This window comes from Ailuropoda melanoleuca, chromosome 11, assembly GCF_002007445.2.
Source record: "Ailuropoda melanoleuca isolate Jingjing chromosome 11, ASM200744v2, whole genome shotgun sequence".
Lineage (NCBI taxonomy): Eukaryota > Metazoa > Chordata > Mammalia > Carnivora > Ursidae > Ailuropoda > Ailuropoda melanoleuca.
Genome location: NC_048228.1, coordinates 14,907,337 through 14,919,676, shown reverse-complemented (window position 1 = coordinate 14,919,676; position 12,340 = coordinate 14,907,337). Strand labels below are relative to the sequence as shown.

Below are 12,340 nucleotides of genomic sequence, written 5' to 3'. Positions count from 1 at the left end.
CTTCAATTGTTGGTCTTCCACTTGTCTTCAGGAACTGGAACACATGGCCTTTCAGAAAGCTGGCAAACAGAGGCAACTCTGATTTACAACCTGGAAGCCGCCCACCACACGCTGCCAGGTCGTGTCACCAGCAGGAGCAAGACCAGAGGGGACGATGCACCCACTTCCTAGGCGGCGCGACCAGTCTCATCCTTGCCGGCCTCCACCCTCCGCCAGCGGCGGCCGTCGGAACGCGCCGGCCGGGGCGGGACGCCTGGGGTCACCAAGCCGAGCCGGGGACTGGCAGATCCTCAGGGCAGACCCNCGCGGTGCGCGTCGGAACGAGCGCACGAGTCCCCGGCGCGCCCGCCGCGCTCGCCCCGCCGCCGCTGCCAGCCGGGCGCCGCCTGCGCTCCGGACCAGCCCGAGTCGCCCATCGGCGACGTCCGCGGGGTCCCCGGGAGGGCGAGGGAAGGGCCGTCCGCGTCGCCCACGCCCGATTCCTCGCACCGAGTCCCCTGCAAACGCCGCCCGGACCGCGGGGCTGCCCCGGGGAGTCGCTGAGGCCGAGCACCCCGGGAAGGAGGATCCCGCGGACGGCTGCAGCCCGAGGTAATCACCCTGGATGACGGACGGGGCAGGTCCTCCCCCAGAAACCCAACCCTGGCGACTGGGAATGCGGACTCCAGAGGTGGCACTCTCGATCAAGTTTCTCGCGGTTTGAAGGGATCCTGAAACCGTCCCTAGTTATTATTTAATTAGCCTTTCCTCTTATGTTTAAATAAGTTTATTTAGACAATGAAAAAAAATAGCCTCCTGGATGACTGTAGGTTTGTAGGTTTATAGGTTTATAAATATAATCCCGAAAGTTTTGCATGGTATGGTTATTTGCTTATGCATATTTATTAACCTGTTAACTCTGCAGCTAGTCAGAAAATTGGCATTTAAAATATTCTTTGAGGAACATTACAAGTTCGCTGTTGCGTTCAGGCACCGTGTTATTTATCAGCTTAGTTAGCATCTGTCTTCCCGAAGTGGTACCAAAGCCTGTCCCTTGGCGACGGGTCTTGCATGTGACACTCTTGCCCTCTAGTGCCTCACCAGCTTGGTAGCAGTTTGATGGCTAATATTAATAAGATGTTACATAACACAAGGGGACTGGGCCAGAACTGGTATTGCTGCCACTTGTGAAGCCAAAAAGCCTGAGCGGATGGTAGTGGATGCTGTTATTTCGGTTTCTTTTGTATCTGTCGAAACTTTCTCAAGCATTTTCGGTGCTTTCAACTTTAATTCCAGGTAAGTGCATTTGTTTATTTACACTATCCATTAATAGCTCACTCATAAATGTAAGAAGGGCTATTAGTAACAGATAGCAACTTTGTTTTCAATTAATCTAAGAATTTCAGGATTGAACAAGTGCCTCACTTGATTCTTGTAGAAGAAATAGAGCATTTTAATTAAATTGAGACACAGAAATATCAATCTGGGGTAATTTTAAAGCTTCTCTTAAATAAAACTGAAGTATTAAGGAGATGATCCCTTATAATTGTTTAAGATCTCCACCAACAAGTTGTAATTATTCTGCAGCAGATTTGTTAAAACAGAATACATGTGTATTGCTTGATGGACTAGAAATTTGTAAGCAATGTTAGAGATTTAAACTATCACTACCTGTCTATCTGTACAGTAATAATCCTCAACAAGTCTATTTCATGCAATTCATTTTATAAACATTATTTAAAATTACGCAGTTAATAAAATTACATGCAACTGGGAAGACGTAATCAGCTCATGTATTGAACATAGAAGCTTTAAATTAAAAGAAAATACATGTATCTAAAAGAAAATACATTAAAAACATGTATTTAATATGCCCACTTTTTTTCCCTCAAAAGAACCAAGTGAACATTGTTAACAGGTTTACCTAGATCATCTTACAACTAGTTCTTCTAATATCTGGAAACTATTTAAGCTTCAAACTCATTTAAAGTTGAAATTGAATTCATATTCTTTATAAACACACTGAAGTACAGCAACATATGTAATCTGGGAAGAGTTTTAAGGAAATCACTCCTAAGTAACAGCTGCATCTACATATTAGATTAAAATAGAAATCAAATATTCAGATACATGTGAAACTGATCTCCAACCCACTTTTTCTTTGTCCTTAGAAAATAGCATAATATCAACTACTGAACAATGCTGTTCACCACAGAGCAGAATGATATGTAGTACAAACTCAAACATCTGATAGTCGGCTGAAGGGCATTTTCCCCTTTTTCTTCAACTATAGCTTCCTATTAATATTGTATTTGAGAAGGAGATTTCAAAAATAAATTTGAAGGAGACTCTTTTGAAAAATAGTACCGAACATATCAAAAGGTTTGCCCTAACAGCAGCTCTTTCTTTCTTTCTCCAGTTAACACAGTATCTACCATCTCTCATATTCTTATTGCTTTTCTTTACGGTACTAATGGTAAAACAGAAGGCTTCTCTCTTTGTATAAGTAAATATTACTATTCAACTGGTCAAATGAATTAATTTCTTCATGGTTTTTAGAATGAAAGATTCTCTTAGGTTACTGAAATGTTTTAGATAAAACAAAACTTTTATCTCTTTCTAGAGAGATTTGTTATAGTTTAGTTCAGTTGAATTATAGTATACTTTCTCTTTCAGTACATTTTCTTGAGGAAGGTATTATTTCTGAAGATCACAGCAAGTATTAGAGTAATTTGTGGTGTAACTGAAAGGTTTGTTGAAAAAAAAAATAGAGTAGAAGAGATAGCCAGGCATTTGAGGTTCATTTTTCTGGACCATATAGAATATATATTCACACATATTCAATTCAATACTGAAGAAGTTATTATTAGCTAAAATCTAAATACTCAGGGGTCAACTTGCTGTTTCAGAATTTTAAAACCATAAAGAAATTTACAATTTATTCTTTCAATTCAGGGAATCTTGCATGACTTCCATGAAACCTGGTTGAGTCTCAATTGTTCTTTAACAATTAGTGCCAACTTTTAAACTTAAATATCTACTTGTTGAGGTATAAAATATATTCAAAGAAAACTATATTTAAACACTTTGTGATTTGTATGCCCTATAAAAACAGAAATAGAATTGTTGATAAAGGGGCGCCTGGGTGGCACAGCGGTTAAGCGTCTGCCTTCGGCTCAGGGCATGATCCTGGCGTTATGGGATCGAGCCCCACATCAGGCTCCTCCACTATGAGCCTGCTTCTTCCTCTCCCACTCCCCCTGCTTGTGTTCCCTCTCTCGCTGGCTGTCTCTATCTCTGTCAAACAAATAAATAAAATCTTAAAAAAAAAAAAAAAGAATTGGTGATAAAAACAGTATTCTCAACTAAATGAATGTCTTGGATTTACAATTGCTTAACAGTTTAGACAATAGGGAGAAACAGTGGAAGTTTGCTTTTCCTGAGGTGTGGCTATTGAAGATAAGCATTCACACTGACAGGCATGAACTCTAAACACCTGTCCAGTTTAGAAGATGCTGCCAGACCACAAAAGTAACAGCTTACATTATAATGAAAATTAGTCTGAACAATGCTCAAAATTGTTTTATAACTGAATTTTTTCTTAGAGTACCCAATAATTGGTTGTAGAAAACCAGTTGGGTTTTTTGTCTGTTTGTTTGTTTTTAGCAAAAACTATATCCTTAGGTTCTGGGATGTCACAGTGACCTTCATGTTACTCTAAACACTCTTCATGAATTTTCTGTAAGTTGCATAACTAGAGAAAAATTCAGGTTTTTCTACAATTAATGTGTATAACAAATTATTTCACAAAAACTCCTACAAATTACTGAGAGCTATAACTCTTGATTACCATTGCCAAACATGAGTTTAAAAAATCAAGCGTTGAAGTCCCACACTAAACATTTTAGCATCTCAATTTACATACACTTCATTTTTAATTATTTTCTTTGGTTACAATATTTGAGAATAACCTGCAGCTAGATATGAATTTAAGCCTGGTTCTGCCATGAGAGACATACTCCTGGACAACTCCCTTGTTAGCTCTGGGCCTTCGTCCCTTACCTGGAAAATGACAGTCTCAGAGATCCTTTCCTATCTTCTTTGTTGTTCAATACTGTAGAAACTGTTCTGAAAGATAGGACAGATAGACATGAAAAAAATTAAAGAATAATACAAAACTAGTTGATTAGTACTGTTGTCTAGGTATTTAGTAATAGATAAGAAAATTTTTAAAATAACAGTTAACCTTCATAGAATGGTTACTTTGTCCAGGCACTGTTCTCAGCACTCATGTATTAATTTTTAGCTCACATAATCTTCAAAAAGATTATCTGAGGTAAATGTTCTAATTATTTCCATTTCACAAATGAGGAAATTGAGGCACTGAGAGGTTACTTATCTTTCTAAGATCATATACTTGCAAGTGGTAAAGATGGGATTCAATTTGAGTTTGGTTCTAATGCACATGGCCTGAACCACCATATTACATTTTCTCTCTATCAGTTTTCAAGTATTTGTGCTTGATATGCCTCTTGAAATAACAGAGGCAATTCATGTACCATTTCAGTCATTTCCACCACTTCTACCCTTATGTACTCCTACATATGAAATGATCATTTATTCATTCAAGAGATATTTACTCAGCACCTATTACTGTGTCAGGCTTAAACCAGTGCCCAGGACCATTGCATGTGGTGCCTTCCCTACGGAAGTATATACAGTCCAGTTTAGGTAGTTTCTTTCTTCTCCCATGATAGTCCAATTGGGTTGAACGTCACTTGTTCAAAAAGATGCCTAAGGTAACAGAGGAAGAATCTGTCTGACTTCTTTGTTGATTCATCCATAGGATAGAGAATAATAGAACAAGACCTCAGATTTCTAGGGGCTCCCTGTCATATTTCTTCATTGCTCCTCTCTGCTCTTTTTACATCATCCTCTCTGCCGATTGGCTGCCTCAGCTTCTCTAGTTCATATAACCTGCCCAAACCATAGCCAAAAACTGATCTTTAACTTTACATCTTATGGTCTAGGCAACCAAGGAGAGATTAGGTTAATACTTTTGTTCCCATGACTCTGAAGAAGAAAAAAAAATGACAGAGGTTCTATTAGATCCTGAAAGCTGCATTGGCAGTGTAGTCATAAGGCCCTGCTAGTAGGCATACACTAATGCATACATTGTAGCTCAATTTAAGGGGATTTGGGAGACATTTTCTCCTTTAAGTCATACAGGCAGAACAAACAGCAAGCAGTGATGGGGTAGTTTTCTTGTCTTGCTTCACTAGCTGGCATAACACTGAGAGAGGTGTTAAAAAAAAAAAAAGCATTGTTTCTTTGATAGTTTCTAAATACGAAAAAGGAGGGAAAATTGCAACAGAAAGGCATTTTTCCATTTAATGTATCAAACAAAGCCAGTGCCCCCAAGTGCAGCTATTTGCCCATCCATCCCAAGGAAAAACCACAGTTTTACAGACCGAGCGTATTCTTGGTCGTACTCCATGCAAATCAGCATCTGACTTGTCTACCACAGCAGGGTTCAATTAACATGACACAATTTCACACATTTCTTCCCAGAGAAGAACATGTTCTTTGTCAATTTTTAATACTACTAAATTACTTCTAGCAAATTCATGTAATGTATTTGAAGCCTCCCGATGCATTTTTCAACACTATAAAATACAGTTAATTTTGTGAAAGGGGAATGTTGTCAAGATCTTTTAAATATCTTTCATTTATGTTAGAACCTGAAGTTCTTTAGTTATTAATACTCATTTTCCAGATGGCAATCTTTTTTTCAACATTTCTTGTACTGCCAATTTCAACGTGATTCTATTGCATTTAGAAACTGATTTTTACTTTGGGATGATAGTGGGTGTTAGTGGAACAGAAAAGATAGGTTACAATGACAAGGAGGTGCTTCCCCTTGCAGATATGACAATATTTTGCAAAATGTATGTTTGTATATATTCAGTTCTTCTCTATGTATACAGAATGGCTTATGACTCCAAAATATAATTTCTCCCTCTGCCTTTTGTTAATGGTATATAATTAAATAACGGCTAATGCTTCCTTGGTGGAAAACAGATGTTTTCCTTTTTAAAAACACATGCGTTACAAAGCAACTCTAGCCATGCCAAATGCTGAAAAATATCAGAATGGGAAAAATAGGTATTTGAGTAAGATTCAATGAAAGGCACCTTCTGCATGTGCCTGACTTATGGCTGCTGTCAAGGTGGTCACTGCCATTCACAGTGTTTATATTATCACCTTGACTGTTTGATGGAAGATGGTTTGCCTTAATCACTGCCCTCATTTGTGAAGGCAGCTGCTAGTTGTAAAATTTAGTACAGGCTTTCTTTTCACTCATTTAACAAGTATTCAGTGGGATGTTCTTTTTTTTTTTTTTAAAGATTTTATTTATTTATTCGACAGAGATAGAAACAGCCAGCGAGAGAGGGAACACAAGCAGGGGGAGTGGGAGAGGAAGAAGCAGGCTCCTAGCGGAGGAGCCTGATGTGGGGCTCGATCCCATAACGCTGGGATCACGCCCTGAGCTGAAGGCAGACGCTTAACCGCTGTGCCACCCAGGCGCCCCTCAGTGGGATGTTCTTACTTCAAGCACTGTATTGGTATCTAGAATATAGAGGTGAATAGGACAGGTACTTACAGATGTTTCCAATCTCTGGAGACATATTACACAAAAAGCCGCATGACTAATTATACCTATGGAATGTGCTACAGAGGTAAAGTAGATGATGTGAGTATGTGTAAAAAAGGAGACCTGAGAGATCTGGGGAATCAAGGAGGCTTTGTGAGCCGTGGGATTCAGAGGATGAAGCCAGATGAAGACATGGGAGAAAACTTCCAGAAGTTTGGAAGTCCTTCCAAAAAGGATAACATGTGAGAAGACCCTGAGTCAGAAAAAAGGTGGTTGCTTTTGGGGAACTGAAAGAGGACCCATTTACCTGGAATTTAGAGGGGAACACACCATTGAATCCGGCCTGAGATGTAAGAGCGGGAAGCGTTCCTCACAGTGTCTCGTAGGACATGTATAGGAATTTGCATTTTCATCAGTAAGTGAAATAGACAGCCATGGACACATTTTCTGCTGGGAAGAAACAATCCAATTTGCACTTTGATGCTGGACTGAGAAAGAACAAAAGGAGCCCAGAGTGTTTATGAGGAGGCTAGTTGTTGCAGTAGTTCGAGTGAGAGGGACGTTGCCTAGGAGAGAGTATACTGGAGAGGTGAGGTGAGTTTTGGAAAATGAAAATGAGAGGACTTGGGTTTGTTTAGATAAGCAGAGCTAAGGGGAAAAGAAGGTGTCAAGGATGAGCCACTACATGGTCATGGGAAGATGAAGATGGTTTTAGAGAGTAGGTCACACATTGCATTTTAGACAGGTTGAGTTTTTTTGGGACATGAACCCAGTGGAGCTAAACAGTGGCTGGTATGTAATAGGAAGAATACAGTTACTGTGAGTTATTGTTATTATATCAAGTTGATAGTTCAATTTGCAATCCTAGAGCTCAGAGGAAGGAGGTTGGAGTTACAAATAAACATTTGGAATTTATTGGAGCATAGATGGTAGGGAAAGCCAGTGAGTATGTGAGCTCATCTGGGGTATTGGGGAGGAATGAGAAGAAGCCCAAGGATGGACGTGATGCTGGGTTATGCCTCTGATTGAGTCTCCTCCTCTGCTCTGACTTTAGCTTCCTGCATCAAAGGTGGACTTCTTGCTCTGCCCACAACTCTGCTTACACTGGGATGCTTGTAGCTGTCCCTTCAAAGTCCTTAGTGAATTTTTATTGGCCATCATTAGGATATTTCCCATTTCCTCTGTTAGTTCCATCGTCGTCGTCGTCATCATCATCACCACCATTCTCCTCCTCATCATCACAGGTAACATTTAGTATATTCATTCTATGTGCCAGACACTTTCTGAGAGCTTTTTATAGTTTACCTCATAATCCTCATTAAAACCCTATTATTAATAGGTATCACAAGTATCCCCATTTTCATATGCAGAAACTGCAGCATATAAAGATAATAGCTACCCCCTATCCATTTCCTACATGTTCCTAGAATGAAAAGTGCTGTAGCTGGGGTGCCTGGGTGGCGCAGTTGTTAAGCGTCTGCCTTCAGCTCAGGGCGTGATCCCGGCGTTCTAGGATCGAGCCCCACATCAGGCTTCTCCACTAGGAGCCTGCTTCTTCCTCTCCCACTCCCCCTGCTTGTGTTCCCTCTCTCGCTGGCTGTCTCTCTCTCTGTCAAATAAATAAATAAAATCTTAAAAAAAAAAAAAAAGAAAAATGTTGTAGTTGCTTTCTGGGGTGCATGGCATCTTCATTGCAGTGTGTCAAGTTCCAATTTCAGTTCAACCACTATAAGCTTTGGCATCCTGGGCAAGTTACTTAGCTTTTAAAGGGCCCAACACCACGCTGGCATGTAGTAAGTGTCCATTAATTTAGCTGTGTTGCTGTTGTTGTTGCTGTACCTTCCCGTATGATGTTATTTCCTTCAGTGTGCCTTATAGGAATCCTGATGAAGTGGTGATGTTTATAACCAGCGCAACCTTGCAACTTTCCTGTATCTGCTCCAGCTCTTCCAAAATGCCTGCCTAAATGATTTACTGATTTTCTAATCTAACTTACACTTCCTTGGTCATTCAGCATATTCCTCATCATAGATGTCCTAATGCAAGCACAGCTGTCAGTCTCTGCTTGTAGGAAAGACAGTTGTGTCCATGGAGACTCTCTGACATCCAGGCTACTGTGCCTGTTCTTTAGTCATTCAGAGAATTCTTCAGACCACACAAAAGTTTATAATTTTCAATGTATTTTTGTTAGAGCGCTTCAAGAATACAATCATTGGGCACTTGGGTGGCTCAGTCGATTGGGAGTCTGCCTTCAGCTCAGTTCATGATCCCAGGGTCCTGGGATAGAGTTCCATGTTGGGCTCCCTGCTCGGTGGGGAATCTGCTTCTCCCTCTCCCTCTGCCTGCTGCTCCCCCTGCTTCTGNGTAAAATTTAGTACAGGCTTTCTTTTCACTCATTTAACAAGTATTCAGTGGGATGTTCTTTTTTTTTTTTTTAAAGATTTTATTTATTTATTCGACAGAGATAGAAACAGCCAGCGAGAGAGGGAACACAAGCAGGGGGAGTGGGAGAGGAAGAAGCAGGCTCCTAGCGGAGGAGCCTGATGTGGGGCTCGATCCCATAACGCTGGGATCACGCCCTGAGCTGAAGGCAGACGCTTAACCGCTGTGCCACCCAGGCGCCCCTCAGTGGGATGTTCTTACTTCAAGCACTGTATTGGTATCTAGAATATAGAGGTGAATAGGACAGGTACTTACAGATGTTTCCAATCTCTGGAGACATATTACACAAAAAGCCGCATGACTAATTATACCTATGGAATGTGCTACAGAGGTAAAGTAGATGATGTGAGTATGTGTAAAAAAGGAGACCTGAGAGATCTGGGGAATCAAGGAGGCTTTGTGAGCCGTGGGATTCAGAGGATGAAGCCAGATGAAGACATGGGAGAAAACTTCCAGAAGTTTGGAAGTCCTTCCAAAAAGGATAACATGTGAGAAGACCCTGAGTCAGAAAAAAGGTGGTTGCTTTTGGGGAACTGAAAGAGGACCCATTTACCTGGAATTTAGAGGGGAACACACCATTGAATCCGGCCTGAGATGTAAGAGCGGGAAGCGTTCCTCACAGTGTCTCGTAGGACATGTATAGGAATTTGCATTTTCATCAGTAAGTGAAATAGACAGCCATGGACACATTTTCTGCTGGGAAGAAACAATCCAATTTGCACTTTGATGCTGGACTGAGAAAGAACAAAAGGAGCCCAGAGTGTTTATGAGGAGGCTAGTTGTTGCAGTAGTTCGAGTGAGAGGGACGTTGCCTAGGAGAGAGTATACTGGAGAGGTGAGGTGAGTTTTGGAAAATGAAAATGAGAGGACTTGGGTTTGTTTAGATAAGCAGAGCTAAGGGGAAAAGAAGGTGTCAAGGATGAGCCACTACATGGTCATGGGAAGATGAAGATGGTTTTAGAGAGTAGGTCACACATTGCATTTTAGACAGGTTGAGTTTTTTTGGGACATGAACCCAGTGGAGCTAAACAGTGGCTGGTATGTAATAGGAAGAATACAGTTACTGTGAGTTATTGTTATTATATCAAGTTGATAGTTCAATTTGCAATCCTAGAGCTCAGAGGAAGGAGGTTGGAGTTACAAATAAACATTTGGAATTTATTGGAGCATAGATGGTAGGGAAAGCCAGTGAGTATGTGAGCTCATCTGGGGTATTGGGGAGGAATGAGAAGAAGCCCAAGGATGGACGTGATGCTGGGTTATGCCTCTGATTGAGTCTCCTCCTCTGCTCTGACTTTAGCTTCCTGCATCAAAGGTGGACTTCTTGCTCTGCCCACAACTCTGCTTACACTGGGATGCTTGTAGCTGTCCCTTCAAAGTCCTTAGTGAATTTTTATTGGCCATCATTAGGATATTTCCCATTTCCTCTGTTAGTTCCATCGTCGTCGTCGTCATCATCATCACCACCATTCTCCTCCTCATCATCACAGGTAACATTTAGTATATTCATTCTATGTGCCAGACACTTTCTGAGAGCTTTTTATAGTTTACCTCATAATCCTCATTAAAACCCTATTATTAATAGGTATCACAAGTATCCCCATTTTCATATGCAGAAACTGCAGCATATAAAGATAATAGCTACCCCCTATCCATTTCCTACATGTTCCTAGAATGAAAAGTGCTGTAGCTGGGGTGCCTGGGTGGCGCAGTTGTTAAGCGTCTGCCTTCAGCTCAGGGCGTGATCCCGGCGTTCTAGGATCGAGCCCCACATCAGGCTTCTCCACTAGGAGCCTGCTTCTTCCTCTCCCACTCCCCCTGCTTGTGTTCCCTCTCTCGCTGGCTGTCTCTCTCTCTGTCAAATAAATAAATAAAATCTTAAAAAAAAAAAAAAAGAAAAATGTTGTAGTTGCTTTCTGGGGTGCATGGCATCTTCATTGCAGTGTGTCAAGTTCCAATTTCAGTTCAACCACTATAAGCTTTGGCATCCTGGGCAAGTTACTTAGCTTTTAAAGGGCCCAACACCACGCTGGCATGTAGTAAGTGTCCATTAATTTAGCTGTGTTGCTGTTGTTGTTGCTGTACCTTCCCGTATGATGTTATTTCCTTCAGTGTGCCTTATAGGAATCCTGATGAAGTGGTGATGTTTATAACCAGCGCAACCTTGCAACTTTCCTGTATCTGCTCCAGCTCTTCCAAAATGCCTGCCTAAATGATTTACTGATTTTCTAATCTAACTTACACTTCCTTGGTCATTCAGCATATTCCTCATCATAGATGTCCTAATGCAAGCACAGCTGTCAGTCTCTGCTTGTAGGAAAGACAGTTGTGTCTGCTTGTAGGAAAGACNCTCTCTGTCAAATAAATAAATAAAATCTTAAAAAAAAAAAAAAAGAAAAATGTTGTAGTTGCTTTCTGGGGTGCATGGCATCTTCATTGCAGTGTGTCAAGTTCCAATTTCAGTTCAACCACTATAAGCTTTGGCATCCTGGGCAAGTTACTTAGCTTTTAAAGGGCCCAACACCACGCTGGCATGTAGTAAGTGTCCATTAATTTAGCTGTGTTGCTGTTGTTGTTGCTGTACCTTCCCGTATGATGTTATTTCCTTCAGTGTGCCTTATAGGAATCCTGATGAAGTGGTGATGTTTATAACCAGCGCAACCTTGCAACTTTCCTGTATCTGCTCCAGCTCTTCCAAAATGCCTGCCTAAATGATTTACTGATTTTCTAATCTAACTTACACTTCCTTGGTCATTCAGCATATTCCTCATCATAGATGTCCTAATGCAAGCACAGCTGTCAGTCTCTGCTTGTAGGAAAGACAGTTGTGTCCATGGAGACTCTCTGACATCCAGGCTACTGTGCCTGTTCTTTAGTCATTCAGAGAATTCTTCAGACCACACAAAAGTTTATAATTTTCAATGTATTTTTGTTAGAGCGCTTCAAGAATACAATCATTGGGCACTTGGGTGGCTCAGTCGATTGGGAGTCTGCCTTCAGCTCAGTTCATGATCCCAGGGTCCTGGGATAGAGTTCCATGTTGGGCTCCCTGCTCGGTGGGGAATCTGCTTCTCCCTCTCCCTCTGCCTGCTGCTCCCCCTGCTTCTGCTCTCTCTCTCTCTTACTCCCTCACCCTCAAAATAAAGAAATAAAATCTTAAAAAAAAAAAAAAAAGAATACAATAATCATGATACTGAAGTGTTTGCCTGTTGCTCTTGTTGGCCTTTAAAAATGTTTTTATCCTGTTTCTTGTTTGAAAGATTA

General features: G+C 41.0%; 1 protein-coding gene across 8 annotated transcripts in view; it reads left to right on the top strand.

The window, feature by feature from the left end:
• Positions 1-310: 310 nt before the first annotated feature.
• Positions 311-12,340, top strand: part of NDST3 (N-deacetylase and N-sulfotransferase 3) — a 190,403-nt gene continuing 178,373 nt past the window's right edge. For 5 of the 8 annotated variants that reach the window (XM_002918488.4, XM_034671411.1, XM_034671412.1 and 2 more), the window contains exon 1: positions 311-591. The gene's annotated coding sequence lies outside the window, so the exon portion shown is untranslated. Of the gene's footprint in view, positions 592-954; positions 1,276-7,688; positions 7,879-10,346; positions 10,567-12,340 lie in introns of those variants that run through there. The other 3 variants (XM_034671408.1, XM_034671407.1, XM_034671409.1) reach the window with 3 other exon arrangements.